Source organism: Dermacentor albipictus, chromosome 1 (genome assembly GCF_038994185.2).
Source record: "Dermacentor albipictus isolate Rhodes 1998 colony chromosome 1, USDA_Dalb.pri_finalv2, whole genome shotgun sequence".
Taxonomy (NCBI): domain Eukaryota; kingdom Metazoa; phylum Arthropoda; class Arachnida; order Ixodida; family Ixodidae; genus Dermacentor; species Dermacentor albipictus.
The window spans coordinates 30,733,095-30,751,106 of NC_091821.1; the positions used below are offsets into that span (position 1 = coordinate 30,733,095).

Consider the following 18,012-nt stretch of genomic DNA (forward strand, 5'->3'; position numbering starts at 1 on the left):
ATCCGGGAAACTATAGAAGCAGATTTCACTAGAAAACAAGTTAGTGTGTGCATTAGTGACCCCTCTATCGTGCTGACCCCTAGTGAAGTCTTGTATCTCAACAGATAGAAATTCTAATGTTTATTTTTTTCAAAGGACGATGTTCTTAGTACAGTCACTTGCTGTTAGACACCCCTTGTGACTCATATTCTGCGCATGCCCGCTTTTGTACAAATACACATGATGTGGCAACGTAAATATTGTTGGAAGTCAGCGCAGTCTGTCATCTCTCGCAGTTCTTGTCATTCAAGCTGTACGTAATTTTATCTCATTAATTGCAAACTATCCCAAGAAACTACCCTTGTTCAGTATAATTATAATGTTTGATACGACCATTTGCTGGCAAATGTTAACAGTGTGATATTTACCTTGAACTTTTGCATGACTGCCTATGCCTGTGTTCTTTTAGTAACCAGAGTATGGCTAATTTAATAAACCATATTTGCTAATTTGCATGCTCACATGCTATAGCATGCCTTAATCTTGAATTACTGCATCTAAGTGCAAATAACTTAGAAATTTACTATGTATTTTAAAACACTGTCCACATTTTGTGCTCAGCAAAATCGTTTAATCAACAGTGGTTTGTTTTTATCAGGCCTCCTACTGCACTTTGCACCCAGGCACTAGTAGATGTGGAATATGCACTCTTTTGATTTATAGTAAGAAAAGAACCTATTTTCAAACTACATATTGTATATGTACCAGTGCCTTAGAGTTACAAAACAAAAAATTATAGAAACTCGTATTGTAGTTAGAAAAACTGCTGCACAGCACCTTTTACCCAGAAAACTCTCGTTTCACAAAAGAGGACAAACTATGTAGGCACTAAAAAATTCGACGTATTTTTTGTGCTCAAGTAATTTTGTTGGAAATAGAAAATTAGCAATAAGGCTCCTGGCATAAACCTCACTTAAAGCATGTCTATGCTTGGAAAGTATTGTTTCAGTCTGAAAAATGTTGGCCAGTTATGCTTTACATCAACTTTCCAAACTTTTCATAATGCTTTGCGATTACATTAGTGTACAAAATAACAGGTGTCTTTCTTGTGCGTTTGCTCTGCATTTCAATTGCTTCCCTAATTCACCTTTGCAATATGCCTTTTTTTAAGGCATCAAAACTTGAATTTTCGTTCACTGGAGCCTAATACTAAAAATTTATTCCTTTACGTGACCCAAAACACTGCGAATCAACCCAGGCTCTTTCAGTGTCGCTATACATAGTTTCTTCTCTAATAACAGATTTGATCAATACATATATTTTAGGTACCTTTGTGGGGAATGTACATGTTCTTGTACTTACCGATGTGTTTGGTGATTGTGCATGTTTATATTTCATGTGATTTATGTATATGTTGTACTCTGTATTGCAGCATGCAATAAATATATTTGCGTTTTCTTGAAAATGCAGCACATATCTTACCAGTCTGTGTTGCATGTTATTTGGATATGGAAATCGTGATAACCTTGGTGTTGATATACATGCTCAAAAGTGTCAAGTTTGCTAGGTTGTATTTGTGCAGCGAAGACAGGTTTTCCAATATACACCATGAATTACTAATATGTAATGTGATCCACACCTATAGGTGTTGTGTATGCCCATCGAAGCTTCAAGGCCGGCTGTTCGACATTGCATTGGTAGCCGAACTTGAACCTTCTGGCACACGCAATAGTTGCGCGTGGATCGCTGTACATAGTAGTAATTGAAGGCGTGTACTGCCGAATCTGCCTTCCATACACGCTAGAAATAAAAGGGTGTACACCCTTCCAACACCCACACAGATGGGTGTTAATTTGGACGAGCACCCTTACACCCTAAATTTATTTTGCTGGACACCCTTCCTTTAGGGTGCTATAGTGGCACCCCAACTGTAGGGTGTAGACAACAGCACCCTTAGGGTGTTCGTCTGGCGACAAACTGATTTACACCCTTAAGGGTGTTAAAATGTTTAGTGTGTACTCCGCTTCATTATTTCCAAGTACAACAGAACCGCGAGTATCAGTGCCATGAAATCTAGCCTCAACTTACCATCCTTGTCATCACGTCACAAAATGTTCCGTCTATATCTTTTTCATAAGTTATATCATCATCGGCTGTTACGCAACAAACTTATTTCCCCTACTCCGTATGTATCGCCCAGACTAGATCATACTCATAAGGTCGGCATCCCATTATGCAGATCCAACGCTTTTTTGCGGTCATTTGTGCCGCGCACTTCCAATGAATGGAATCGCCTTCCCGCCTCAACGGCCATTATCGCAGATCACCAATTATTCAAGAACGTCATAACGTCACTGTATAACTAGGAACCTTTTTTTTTCACTTTGTTCAACCTATACTCATGAATGCCATTGCTAAATTTGTATATCTAGGTGCCATTCGTTATTTGCGTTAGTATACATATTGTTTTGCTTTATTAACTGCAGTTTGTTGAATGTACCAATTTTACTTGTAACCGCTCACCTCTTTTATGCCGTAATATCCCTTAGAGTACGCTGAATAAAGAAAATAAATATACATACAACCTTAGAGGCTCCGCACCAAGAAATTGTGCCGCTACGTGCTTAACGTCGGCAAGCATCCTTCATATATATCCAAATATGTATATATATCTTCATATATATCATATATATTGTTAAGGTCAAAGATAAGATAAAATCGTTAAGGTCAAGGGTGCTATTTTGTAGCGATGCCTTTTCCGATGCTAATACCTTTTCGCGGTTCGGCAATGGTCAGAGCGAAGCTCCGCTCGCGTTACCAACGGGATCAGCCGGGCGTGCGCGGTGGATGGGAAGACAGGCATAGAATCGAGTAGGAGGCCGATATCACTACAAAGTATAGTGGCTCAGGCACGTATGCAGTGTTAGACGGGGTGTTAGCTATCGTAATGGTGGTTTCCATGTATGGGCCGCAATGACAGTTGCCCATGCAGTGGCGTTAAGTGTGTTCGATGCAAGGAATGAAGGAAGGAGGAAGAAACGACGGAGGAAGAAATGGCATGGGAGGTTTTTGTCAGAGATTTTGAAATCTCCTTTCTCAAAACTCTTGCTATACATAGAATTTACGCTAAATGTATGTGGCTTTATTACTGCTCGGCTTCAATTCCGAAATTGGGAAATGTCCTTTAAGGTGAATAATTACAAAGTTAAACGTGAAACGTTGTTATGTACCCAACGGTAATTTACAGTTTGTCTTGCAAGTATAGTGTATCAATAGCCATTTTCGCATTAGGTCTGTATGGGACCTTAGAGGAAGTAATAGTTGTTTCTGTGCATGCCGCAATGGCAGTAGCTCATGTTGTAGTGTGTGGTTTGCGAAATCTATGCAAAGGAGCAGGAAGGGAAAAATAGGGAAGAGAATCGCATATTGCCGCACATGTGGTCCTAGCCACAGTTTGCGCAACATTACGGTACAGAGGGGGGAAAAGCATTCGATGTGTGTGAGTGAGAATGCGGAAAAAGCGCGGCTTGTGTTCGCGGTTCCCGTAACACGTATGAATGCTGCGGCAAAAATACCCATATGTCAAAGTCTGCGTGAAGGAAGGTAACGGGCCACACACAGATAGAATCTTAGGCGTCGAAAACGTCTGCGCAGACAAAATGCCTCACGTGTCAACTGTACTTCAGGGAGACCAGAGTAGGAAGGAAGCTGCGGACTAAAGTGCGAAGAAGCACAGCACTATTTCGAAGTTGCTCACACCCTCGTATATGTAGTTCAGGGGTATGGCATTGCGAGAAGGCCTCGAAGTTTTCATCTCCGTTTTTTTTTCTTTTTTTTAGCGATAGAAGGAAATATTTCAAACAACGCGCTGCGTATTGTCCCCCAACAGCGATGTTAGCAAGCAGAAATACTAGCAGAAGAGAGTATGGGAAGAATCAAACTCCTTATGGAGAATTTGTTCCCACAAAGCAGAGAAACACTTGAGTGACAATGGTAGCGGCGACATGGTTGTAGGTTATTAAATAATAGTGCTCAAGTCCGGCCCAATATTTGCACAATTGTCATCGTACATTCCAGAGAAGTTGGCGGCGCCCTTGCGTATTCAGGAATGTGCTACACCATTCGCGTCGCACATAGATTAGGCAGATTGTACAGGCTGTCTCGCTACGAAAATGGCGACTACGTTTGCGAAATTGTCAATAGAGCACGCACGCGTTTCTGCAGTCTGGAGAGTGATGACGGTGATATCTCGGTACATGCAACTGTCAACAAAATGAAAAGAAAATCGTGAGAGTAGCAATGTCCCTCTCTCGAATAAGTGTCGTTCTGTTGCTGCAAACAGAAAGTGAAAACACTGAGGGTGAAGTCAAATGACATAACCAACAGAAAACAAGCGCAATCAAGTTCAAAAGGTCAATAACGAAAAATAGCGCGGCTTCCTTGTATGTCGCGCTGTACTCCGCTATTATGGAATACCTAGTCGCCCAGCATTCCGTCCTTTTAAAAAGCTTGCCAGCCCGCGTAAATCAGTTCAGGCACCTAGCATGGGCGACTTGAGGCTGTACGAGGGGCCGGTGCGGCTATGTTGCCGCATAAGGCAATACTTGTAACCGAGCTGTTGTGGACGTTGAAATATCTAGTACGGCCCAAGATATAACGTCGCTCCAGTCTGTCACCATGCCAACGTCGGGCCATTATTGTGCACGCCCAAATTCAGTCACCGGCATAGTATATATTCTACATTGCGCGGTACCCGGTCATTGTGCCCAGTGTCCATCCTTTGTTGCTTTTTGATGTGCAAACGGGCGAGGCGCCAAGCCTCTTCTGCGCGCTGGTGGATGTTGGCCTCATAGGTGATACTCGAAATCATGACATCGTTGTTGGGACCTCTTCAATAGGCACGAGTTAATAGCGTCACCCGCGTTGTTCCTTGTTTTGCCGTATTGTAAGTGAAAGTCACGGGAGGAACGGCTGCGTCCCGCGACTTCTGCTTGACGTCGAGGCATGAGGCAAGCATGTCGGTGATGGTCTTTTTCAAGCACTAGATGAGGTTATTAATCCGATGATTGTATAAGCTGTTGTGCCGCGGTGGCTTGTGTAACTCCAGTGCAGAACCGCCTGTGCGTATGTTCGGCCGTATAAAAGCCGCTGCTCTGCCGGTTATTAGGACTTCGGGGGAGACATGTCGTATATATAGTTGGATGTGCTCGACAAAGAACCTGGGCCCGTATTCACAAAACGTTCTTAGCCTAAATGCGCTCGTTCCAGCCAGTAGTGATGTAGGACATATTATTAGCGAAGCTGATTAGCCAATGAAAAGCAGCACTTACGAGCGAAAAACTTTGTGAATTCGTCCCCTGGCCAGTTTGACTGCATGACCTTCAAGTATAGCGCTGTCGATTTATTGAAGCGTCGTTGGTAATCGCGAGATTGTGAAATTCCGTCATATTGTCGAATTTGTCATCTTTTCAAGATGGCGAAGGCACCTGCGGCGTCTATGAATAGCTCAAAACGCCGCCATTGAAAAATGTGACAAAATGGCTAAATTTGAAGGTGTGCGGGATAGCTCCCCTGGTAAGACAGTCGAAGACATGCCAAACCTGGAAGTTGACGCCGGGAAAGGTCCTAGTAAGTCCATGCGGATCTGGTGGAAAGGCCATCATGAACGTTCGACAGCCGTGGGTGCCTTGAATAAATGGGTGCTGTCGGTCAGGAGAGGCCAGTATTATATCTCCTGTATCGCCGTTAGTGTACGAAAAGACCCGCGGTACCCTGCAGTCGGATGATCATTGAGAGCATGTCGAATCTCTGGTTTCAGTGCTGATAACACGATGAGAAGTCCGTTCTTAAGAAGTTACTATTGCTTACAGAAAATCCAGGTAATCCACGCTTAAACACCACATAGGAACCAAACTAGTTTTGCGTACCAAGCTCCTTAGTTCCGGGTCTTCTAGTTGTTGTTCAGCCAAGTAATTTGCGGCTAATGTTTCCAGGAATGTGTCGTGGTCCTGTTCGGCGGGTCAATGGGAGCTGGGCTGCTATGCAGGATGCGCCGAGTTTGGCGGAACTCGGGATCTTCGCGAAATCTGGCGACGCCCCAAAATGAGCGAACTAATGGTACCAAGAAAAAGTTTGTCCCTCGGCACACCTCCAGTTTTATTGGTTTATCTAGATTCACTCTGGTTGGCTATCATCTCTCAGGCGTTGCGTTATGGGTGGTCAACAAACTGGAGATCACGTGATCATACCGCCGGTGCATTGTCAGTGCCTTCTTTCACTTAATCTGCGTTTCACCTAGTGCATTAGATGCACAAGCAAGTTATAAAATAAATGATTTTAGTACAGTATAATTAGTCACTTCAATGTGGTTTATAATACGCATTTTAATGTTTACTAGATGCACATTGAATGTATAGGAAACACTCTATCACCCCCCCCCCCCCCCCTTGTTTCTCTGGATTGGATTGGTGGGCTTGCTACGTGCTTGCGCTCGCATTTCCGAGTACAGATTGGTGTGCGCCTTGTTTTCGCACTGTGCTTTCAACAGATCGCTTGTTGCTCGCGTTAAAGTTAGGCGGCGAGACGAAGTGAGCGTCGGCTATAGCACAGTTAAGTGGTTGGCCGCGCGCTTACCGTGTAAGCACGCCGGAATGACAGAGAACCCTCATACAAGCAAAGGGCGATAAAACTGCGCTTTTGCTTTTACTTTTTGGCGCACCTTCATACCAGCTAGCGCCGAGCGATGGCTTCTAACAAACGAAATAAAGGATATTTGCAGTGCACGGGGCCGTTCATTGACTGCTACCACATCCATGTCACGTGGGACTGCAGTAGCGGCGCAGTTACTCTGCACCCGCCGCTGAAGAGGTGGCGTTCACTTTTTGACAATACTATTTTTTACGTGTGAGTACCCATGATGGGGTCCACAAAATTCACGCTGTGGTTAACTGTCTCCCAATGCAGGTTGAGGCTTGCCCCGATCCACTTAACCTGGAATACAGTTGTATGCGGCCATTAGTCACTGTGAGTTATGGTCCCCGGTTGAACATTTTCTGCAGCAATGGGGCATAGCGTCGCCACTCCTCGTCGCTTGACTTTGAAGAATCGTAGCTCCGCTGTGGTCATGCAGACCATGCCGACGACCTATGGTCCTCGATCTGCAACACCGTCGTAATTTTGGTGGCTTGGCGGAACGTTGTCGCCCGTCATCAGGTGGCGTCGACTGTACTTTTGTTTGCCATGAAGAAGGCACTCATCAATTTGCACTATCTTCCCGGGGCTACCAAGTGGAGGTCGCGCCAGCAGCACGTTCCTCACGACCACACGGGCGTAGTTCCCCCAGGCGGCGCTGGCGGGCTGCGACAGAGGAAACAAGTCACCGGTCATCTTCAGCAGCCACACGTCTACGCTTTTGCTCACGCAGTACGGGAGCCAAATCACTTGTGCTTAGAGAGGTGGATGGCCCAGGCGGCCCGTGTTGGCGAAGTAACTTCCTTCACCTCTCTGCCCGTGCAGTCCAGCGGTACCGTGTAACTGCGAGAACTCCTTGCGGCACCTGTTTCACCGGAAGGCAGCCTGGCGTCAATTCTGAGTCTTTCTATATAATGTGACCACTGCGCCTTCGCAGGTTGGTTGGTCCGGGTTGAAGCCCAGGTCCTTGCAGGTGCCCCAGCACTACGATGACGTCACCGGACCTGACCTGGAGCTGGGGCGTGGTGGACGCACAGCGCTTGAAGCCGCGGTGCCACCCGAAGGGATCACATGAGCTCTTCCTCCGCAGCCCAGTCACCAATCCGTGCTCGGGAAGCATAATTTGCCCACCACGCTGTCTCCGCAGACGAGATTGTTCGCCTAATTCGTGACACAGCCAGCACACTGACGTTTTGGAGAGGCGAAAATGACGCTGAAACTCTACGTCGGTCATGTAGGTGAACGGGTCCAGAAAGTCATATAGGCGGTTGTTGCCGCTGGATGCCATGACACGGGCTGCTGCTGCCGCCGCCATGTTCCCGAGTTTGATTTGGTGTGGTTTCACGATGTACGTGTTTGTGACGAGTTCGCCTGTCAATCAAAGCCAAAGATCACGATCCGTGCGTGGCTTGTACCTCTTGTGTGCAACCACGGTTGCGCCACGCCGAACTGAATTTTAGGCAAAAGCGACGCGGTGCTTAGCTGAGAGGCATATATTGACCGTCGAAATAAAATACGCACAACGAAACTGTTATCGATGATGCACTGAGCACCACTATCAAAAAGAAAGCGTCAACTGTCACTCGCTTATGCATATATCTTCTCGGACTGTGATGGCCCCACAACACGGTTTCATTGCCTGCATTGTGGCGACGTGGCGCACAGCAAATAATTATCGGCACGTCACTATAGCTGCTTGCCAGGCGTTGATGCACCGCGGTAGACGACGATGCTGAAAATTGCGTAGTGTTCTCCAACGACAACGTATCGCAGCTCTTGTTTGAGATGGCTGCTCTCTCATCGGCGATGTATCGGAGCCGCAGTGTCGCAAACGCGGTCTGCGTCGAGAATCGCTCGTTTTCTTTACCCAGTGCGATGACGTTCCTTCATAACAGGCACTGCGCGCTAAGCAGTTGCAACACCTTCCTCCGCTCGAAGTCTCATTTCATAAATGCACACAAGAGCCCTCCCCTTCCAAAGTGCGATTGCTGTGGCGTTGTTATGATATCCATCTGCGATCGCTGTTAGCTCCAACGGAGGCAATCGGCCAACACCTGGAATGCACAACACACTCAAATACTGCGTACATGCGTACAGAGGCACTTTCATTGGGCAAGCGATGGCAAGTGATGAATCGCGTCACTGGGCAGCACGTTCTTCTTCGCAATGCGTCGCGGGGGTTTCGCGCACACAGATAAACTGGTTCATTTTCACTGTGCTGCGTCACTACGAACTCTAGAACAGCTACTGTACCGCCATTTTGCGGCGACAGCGTTGCTCCCGTCTCTATGGATTCAGTATCGTTTTTAATAGGCGAAGCGGCGGCCTTAATAGCCTTGGTGAAGAGACAGAGAGAAAAAAGAATGCAGAGAAAGGCAGGAAGGTTAACTAGAGGTAGTTCCAGTTGGCTACCCTGCACGGGATGAAGGGTTAAGGGGGATAGAAAGCGAAAGAGAGTGGAAGCTGGAAATAGAGAGAAAGAGCGAGCACTAACAATGCGCGTAGACTATAGAGCGGTAGCGGGCGGAAAGCCGGTAGGGGGCGGAAAGTCTATCGGGAAGCACCGCAGACTGCAGGAACCTTAATAATGCGAGTAAGGCCTTCAACGCAGATGTTCTTTCGGAACACTGTCCTAAAGCTTTGAGTTTTCATAGTGGACCATTGGCCAACTGATCCAGTACTCAGCACATCACGTCTCTGGGCGCTAAATAGCGGGCTGACACAGATATGTGCGAGCGTCTCATCGATGTTGCATGTGTCGCATATGGGGCTGTTGGCCATTCCAATAAGGAAAGCATATGAGTTCGTAAAGACAACACCTAGCCACAGACGGTACAGCATGGTCTGGTCACGTCGTGGTAACCTAGGCGGGAAGTGCATCCGTATGTCCGGAGACAACGAACGCATGCGACTCATGGTAAAAACGTTCCAGTCCCAGAGGGGCAAAGTACAATTACGGGACATCAATCGCAGCCCAGCCGCAGCGTCTGTTCGCGAAAGCGGAATGAAGACTCGTTGACCACTTTCATGCATAGATTCGGCAGCTTCGTTCACGTGGTTGTTACCGCTAATGTTGCAATGTCCTGGAAGCCATTGAAAACTTTTGTTTCCCTTGTCATGGCTGCGATGATATATTTGTCGAATTTCTGAGGCCAGTTGTTCATTGGGTCCGTGGCGCATTTGGCTTTGTATGCAATGAAGGGCTGCCTTGGAATCACTAAAGACTGTCCATTGTTGCGGTGGTTCATGCTTAATGAAATAGAGTGCAACACGGAGTGCCGCGAGTTCTGCACCCGTCGATGTGGTCACACATAAAGTTTTTAATTTCATTTCTTCAGATTTTGCCGCGATGATGACTGCAGCAGCAGAGCTGTTGAGTTTTACCGAACCATCTGTGTAGACATGTTGCCGGAATCTGTGCACGTTGTGAATGTGTTCCAAAGTTGCTTGTTTCAAAGCTTGTAACGGCGCTCCAGTTTTGTTTGATGCCTGGAATTGGCAACTGCACTTGCGGCCAGCTCGGACACCACAATTGGTCTGATAATCGTGTAGCAGGTGTAAATTTTGTTGGCAAGTAGGGCTGATGTCTTACAGTACTTTTGGCAAAAGTTGAGTGTGGCCTCTTTGCTGGCAAGTAAGCAAGATGGTGTGAGGGAATCCGAGTCAGGTGTCGGATGAGTGCTCTCAGGACATCTGCATCTATATAGACTGTCAAAGGAGTGTCTCCGGCAATGGCCATTGTCGCAATCGATGACGTAGTTTTGGGGAAACCAAGACAAGTTCTGAGTGCTTGTGCTTGCAGACTCTGAAGTTTGCGGATATTTGTAGTGCAAGTATTTTCTAGTACAGGTAAGCTGCACCGCAGGAAGCTCAAAAACAGTGCTTTATATAGGTGCAACATTGATGGTACTCTTGCGCCCCAGGACTTCCCACCGAGAAATGCAAGAAGGTCCACAATGGCGGCCAAACGCTTTGTCATGTACGAGATGTGAGGGCTCCAAGGGAAGTCTCTATCAATGATGACGCTAAGAAATCAGTGCATTCGTCTATATCGTATAGCTTGGTCATTAATCCGCAAAGCATACGAGGCCATCGCTTTGCGAGTAAAAGCAACGAGTACACATTTCTCAGGTGAAAGCTCCAGGCCTTGCCTTCTTAGCTATGTTGACACAGCCGCTGAAGCTTTCTAAAGTCGTGCGCGGATTTGTACACGCATCACGCCCGAGGCCCGTATGCAAATGTCGTATGCATATACGGAGAGCTGAACGGTTTGCGGTGACGAATCAGCGAGACCCACGAGGACAAGGTTGAAAAGGATAGGGCTGAGTACTCCGCCTTGCAGTACACCACGACTGGTATTGCTAGATGGCGTTGGTCCATCTTCAGTCAAAATAAAAAAAAAGATCTTCCATTCAATACCCGCCGTGGTTGCTCCGTGGCTATGGTGTTAGGTTGCTGAGCACGAGGTCGCGGGATCGAATCCCGGCCACGGCGGCTGCATTTCGGTGTGGGCGAAATGCGAAAATACCCGTGTACTTAGATTTAGGTGCACGTTAAAGAAGCCCAGGTGGTCGAAATTTCCGGAGTCCTGCACTTGGGCGTACCTCATAATCACAAAGTGGTTTTGGCACGTAAAACCCCATAATTTTTTTTTAATCTTCCATTCAAATAGTTGCATATCCAGCGAAAGGTGTGTCCATCAATCCCTACAGCTTCTAAGGCGTCCAGAATTGCATGATGGCCTCGGTGAAGCTCCTGCGGTGCACAGCCATGTCGCGGCGCTGCGTTGCCATTCCCCTAATGGGCAGGGAAGGGTCAGACCATTGTCATGACTGACTTTATCGAGAATAACGCTGCAGCGCCCCTGGCGACTGTTCACCGTACGAACTCCCTCGTGCTTGTTACTCTCTCGAATGTATCTGCTCTCAAACTTTCGCTTTACTGTCGCTACTAGCAGAAAAAAGTGCAAAATTTAATCATTCGCTCGATCCCCGTTTGTCATCAGAAATTTATAGCATTCAAAACGAAAAATCGATACTTTAAGAAAGAAAATGCTTGTTATTTTATTTGTTATATATTAACGCATTCGCTTAAGGGAAGGTGTAGGGGCAGAAATGTGCCGCATGCGTCCTGTTCGCATCTGACGGAGACTAGAAAGATAACGCCTGGAAGAGAAGTCATGCCTTAGACGTGCCCGAGACGGGTGTGGCAAGCGGCTCACAGCAAGTGTGGAAATAGACACCCGGTCAGTCACGGTATTGCTAAGTTGCGATGATACGTTGATAATAATAAGCGGCGTTGGTGCGTTTCGTTGCGCAGTTTTTTGCACTGGAAACGCGGAAGCAGTGTGCCGTGCAGGCCGGGTGCGCTCATGTTGTCATACGCAGCTTTTTCTTTTTTGCCTGCTGTTCTTTTTTTTTGCGCGTTCCATGTTGTATCCGTTCTCTGACTGTCGTCACGTAAACTCGGGTAAAATTCGTGCGAACGAGAAACTCGGCGCATCCTGCATAGCACCCTTGGTCACGCAGTCAACGACCGAATGTTTTCATTCAGTTTTACCTGTATAAATCATGTTGATGCTAAAACTTCCCACTATCCTGCTCAGTGACACCAACTGCTATGTTTTCAAAGGAAAAATTCAATGGTTCTGGCGAAAAAAAAGCAGCAGTGTTTCACCATATCCCTTCGGCTCTCAACTCATTTACTGCAACAGAAGCGTGCTCTTGCAGTGGAAACCACCTTTCATCTTGCTTCCTTGTTCCGCAAATGATGACGATTACCAGCTGAGTTTTACAAGCTGTTTCAGTAGACGTAGAAGTGCTCAGTTACGCTGAAGTTAAACACGTTACCACCTACCTTTAATCATAGTCATACTGTGCTCATTCCGAAAAGTGACTCTGATGCTAAACGACAAGTATTCGGGTGTTGACCAATATCATTGTGTAACATAGGGCACTATAACGTGAAGCTGTTTTAAACTTTTCTACACCAATTCTGCAGAGCCCTCCGGAAATGATGAAAAAGTTTTCGGCGCCCCATCCCCCCTTCGCCGGCCTGTCACGCGACGACACGAAAACGCCGAAAACGCCCCGTTTGATATATGTGCACACTGATCATGCATGATTATACCGAACGAAAGAAACATAATTTTTTCTGGTTCAATGCCTTTTTTTTTCGACATTAGCCCTCTACTATTGGTCAAGCAGTTACGCGCTGCGCTCACTTAGGCTGTCCGTCACGCGACGTCATAAAACCGCGAAAACTCACCGCGTGAAAGTGACGTGTATGAGTTAAAGGCGCATTAATATGTCGAGCAAAACTGATTTTTTTTTTCTGAATAGCCGGGCCATGCCCCGTTCCAAAAGGAACAGAAAATGGCTTCACCTCGATCGCTCTGGCAATGGCAAGTCGGAGCTACCGGAGAGCACGGGTTTATTTGCGTATAATAAAACTTCCTGCGTGGCCGTGTATCGTTTTCGAGCACTTTCGGCACGTTTACGATCTCGCTCGGCCAACTCTTCTTTGCTGAGGATGCGTTGTGGCGGTATTTCTAGCCTTTTGTTGCACGCCACCGCAATTTTCGACCAGCCACCGCAAGCTAAGTAAGGGGAAACGGACCAATCGCAGACGCCGGCACCTCCCTCTTCATCTGGTTATCTGCTTGCTGGCTCGACCCAGTCGAAACCCTCTCCACTTGAGTGTACTCTTCGCCTCGTATCAGCCAATTTGATAAGAAAAACTGCTCAATGTAAACAATGCTATTTGCTTAGAAAACAAAAACAGGGACCTCCTATAAACGAGGGCCGCGTTTGATTGGACTTTTCAAACAACGCTGTGGGTTACCGCCTGATGCTTGCGTCGTAGGTTACTTAAGTTTGACGTAAGGAGATTGGAATAGAAACAGATTGGAATAGTTTTACGATATAGGGCCCATATACTATAACATTTTTGCAAAAATATTCCAGCTAATAGACTGCAAACCGACATTCGTGATCTCGTTAGAAAACAGACATGTTACATCCGTGGTCCTAACATGCAGGCAAATATACATATTGCCCGTTCTATTTTTTAGTGTGTGAAGATAGCTTTCACCCGATCGCTGTCATCAAAGTTGATTTGGCTAAAACATTCGATAAAGTGAGCCGCGATTCCGTTTTTCAGGCTCAATTATCTCAATGCTGCAGGAAAATTCTTCTTAACAGAATAAGGATGAGCTACAGTGGTGGAACAACTGGATTAATTGGAAATAGCACGCTTTCAGCTCCTATCTATATTCGCCCTTCTTGCCTTTCCTTTCTTCTCTCTCTATCTCTCTGTGGGTGTGTGTGAGGTGAGGATTTCAACTTTCACACCTACTTTTCGCTTTTTATCTAAAACCTTTGTGTCTCAGTCTCATTTCCCAGAATATGGTGGCGGGCTACGTCAGTCAAAATCCCCACTTATGCAAAATATGTTGCGCGTGTATGCTCAGATAACAAAATGTCGACTAATATATGGGCCTATCTAAATCCTTTTGTTCAGCCACTGACGCCTCTAATTAATTATAGGTCTTGAGGATTCTGGCTTGATCAGCAGGCAGATTGCACGTATTTGCAGGGATACTGGCGCTATACATTAGCTTGGGGTGCCGCTTGATCAATTTTGTAACAGCAGCTTACATTAGCCTGAGTGTGGTACGAAACTTCGGCGTGCAGCTGAGGCCTTGGGTCGAAGAGACTGGTCCATTTTTGCAAGAGTAACAGTCTGAAATGCGTTTTTAGCTGTCAAATGGATGGTGCTTGAAGTCTTGCACCGTGCGCAGAAAAATATCCAGTATCTTTGCCCACTTCATTTCGCGCTGTGTGTGGGAGCCAGTGCGACGCGTTAACTTGCTTCTCCCACTCGAAAGGGTTGGTGTCTTGCACATTTGTTTATATGGCAGTGTCGCGTTTTCTATACTTACACGATGTTACACGCCTGTTTCTACAGCGCCGTATCTCACTTAAGTTACATTGCTTTGTTGTATCCTACTTTGTTGAAAATTGTTCTTTGTATGGATTCTAAAAGGAAATAGTCGATGCTGTTTTATTTCTTCAGGTCATTTTTTCAGCAGCCTATTTATGTAGCTCAAGCAGTAAGACGTTGGTTAGGGATGTTATTGACGTGGCGCTTTCCCGTGCCAGTATACTGTACTGCATTTGGTAATCGTCAGTTGTCGGATGTGTTGAATCACGTTAGGGAAATGTCCGTGTCTCCGGGAGCAAATACTTTCTTTGTTAAGCCTCATACCACGACACTTCCTGTGAAGACGTGGCAGAAGGCTATGGGCTTATTTGTTCCCTGGCAAACAAATCTCAGATTGGGTAGGAAGCCAGAAACTATGGATAAATTTTTTCGTCGGTTGTTGTGATGCAGTATATTTTATGTTTTACCGCGAACGTTGAAGAAAGATTAGAAATTGTTCCTATCACAATTAGAAACCGTGATGTGACAAAAGAAACAACTCTTTCATGCTATCTCACTTTTATATTATCGAAGTAGATAGTTTCCGGAGACCAAGAATGATACATTTACATGCCGAACCACCCTGAGATAAATTATTGGAAGAAATGATTGAAGTAGATGGGATAGTCAAGCGCTCTAGTGACTCTCTTGACTGATTTTACCTCCTAGATTTGTGTTTAGGTTTGTCTGATTGTGAACTTGTGGTATGTTTAGTGCAAATGCTATGGTTTTACTTCCCAATAATAATAATAATAATAATAATAATAATAATAATAATAATAATAATAATAATAATACAGGAGTTCGATTCCCCCTGTCGAGTGGTGGCGAAGCTTTCTTTTTCTCGCCCAATAGGGTTAGCGTAAAGCTCAAGGTGAGGAGGTGATCTGGCGACAGTGGCGCGGCCAAGACGGCGCAACGGAAAACATTGACGGATGCAGAAAACCAATTTTCGCGATTTGGACTGCTGTCGCAGTAAGACACGTGGCACAGCTTTGTCCTCACCGTACCAATTGCCAAACTTTGCGACTCCTTCGAACACCTCAAGCCTGCTCTCTCTGTCATGTAATGAAGATCTCGGAATCTTCATCATCGGACAATGCCGGAAGCAATGGTTCTTGGGAAACATTTGACAGTAACGTCGGTTTATTGATTCAGCTTGGTTTGCACGTTTGGGGAATTCCTCAATGAAGTCGAAAAGGTCTTTCCAGTAGGGCAGAAAAAATATAGGTCGGTAGATTCTTCTATAACTGGTGAAAATGAGGACATTTTTCTCCACTTAAGAAAGTTATCCGCATTTTAGTTTGGTGTAAGATATATTTCATAACCCAGAATTATCGTTCCGAAAAAGAAGAAAAACGCTTTACTCTGAAGTCCGTCATGACGCAGGCAAAACGGCGACTGGCCTTCCTGAAATGATAGAAAATAACGTTCTCTTCAACGACAATATGCCGTGCCACAAAGCCTGTTTGCGGTACGTCGTGCATCTCTTACTGCTCCTCGCACCGTAATTAAGGTCTTCTATAGCGTATAGAGATGTAGCACATCCACTCATCCAACATTGTTGCTGACGCTGCAACAAAACTAACATAGAGGAAGCGTTGCAATCGGGCATTCGAGTACTGTGTTGATGCCCGTTGCCAGTTTAACGAGGGCAAATATACATTACCACCGAAAAACACGCGAGTTCAAGAGTGATGTGACCGCGAGCTCACCGACGTCGGCCATCCATATCTCGGAGACTGCGATTACACGGTTGCAGGTTGAATCGTAGCGATTTTTTATGTATGCTCAGGGCCACAAGAAAATCGTGTTCTTGCGCGAATCTGATGCACTACAATTCCCAAATGGTCTGTGTGATGCGAAAGTGCCACAAGCAGGCGTCTCGAGCCGCACCCACGGTGCTGCTGACACATGCAAACTCAGAAACACCGTCACTGCTGCAAAAAGACCGCTAATAGCAATAGTCACCTTGTCACTGCACCTAAGATTTCCAGAAATATAGCCTATTCATTGCAGGGCTGGAAACTACACTTCCGTTGTCCTAAGTGCAGCAGGCTATACAAGACAATCATTTCTGCAATTCACAGAGTGCATCGTTCGCAGTACCTGCTTGCCGCTGGCTGGTCGTTCTCGTTAATCGTAAGTTCAGTATAAAGATTTGCCGCTGTCTATTCTTGCTGGCGAATTTTAGAGCGCGAAGTGTGTTGTGAATGCGTTTCCAGTTCCGTATTACCTCGCACTTGCAGAGTGAGCGACAGTAAGACCAACAATAATGTAAACCTCTGCCACAGGTAAGGACAAGGAAGAAATAAAAAACTGAAAAGACGAATATGCGTCGTCGGAAGGAATAGCAAACCGAAATTTTAAAGTAAAAATGGTCTTAAATGCTTCCTTTCTTTTCTCAGTCGGTTCTTGCGAAATGCTCGCTTCAGTCCCTCTTCTGAAATGCGAAATACAGAACAAACGAGCGTCTTAATCACGGATCCATGCTGCAACTAGGAGGTTTGCGAACCCGACTAGAACGTAAGGGACAAAACGAACGTTCTATTGTTTCCAAGGCGGCGTCGAACAATTTGTTCACTCTCCATTCCGTGCTTGGCGCGGTGTGTCCTCGTGGGCGAATAGTGGAGGTGACAAGGGCCTCATTGTGTTCGGTGACACTTAAAGGACGTGTGCGAGGGCGGCGGCGCTCCTCGCAGCGAACTGTGACCGAGGCGCTTTGTTCTCGGCTTGAAAAGCCACCGACGGCGCTTATGTCTCCAAGTGCCCCTCGAAAGAGCCTGCGGAACGCCCCACTCTGTGGGCTGCTATAAGTACACAGTAAAATAATTTACACCCTTGATGGTGAGAATTGCGAATCATAACACCCTTGAAGGGTGTTTTCATTCAAGAAACATCCCATCATCATGACTTTTTGCGAAGCATAGGGCAGTTCTAGATGCCATAACACCCTTTTACCCACCGAAAGGGTGCACTGACTAAGAATATTGGGGGTGGGTGCAAGGGTGTTTTTGTTTGTTTTTATCACGTTCACAAACATACAATTGCACGAAGAGACGGCGTGTCCCACGGCACTAAAAACCAGTGGCGGATCCAGAAATGGGCCCTGCCTTACCCCAAGCCCTTCCCCCCCCCGAGACATGTCGGGCTTTCAAAGCCGACAAAACTCCTGAAGAGAGTCCCCCTCCGTTTCACTGTCTGTTTTGATAAGCCATTTTAAATATGTCCTGGGAAAAACCTGTTGCTGAAGCATTACTATCTATTATGTCACAGTGTTCTAGGTGGCACACAGTTCCTAAATGTCGTCACGCACAAATTCCGCGGAATCCAAAAGCGCGCACCTACTTTTTCTAGTAT

General features: G+C 46.1%; 1 protein-coding gene across 3 annotated transcripts in view; it reads left to right on the forward strand.

Annotated features, from left to right (window-relative positions):
- Positions 1-18,012, forward strand: part of LOC135906061 (QRFP-like peptide receptor) — a 748,894-nt gene that overhangs the window by 296,817 nt on the left and 434,065 nt on the right. The gene's annotated exons all lie outside the window — the stretch shown is intronic.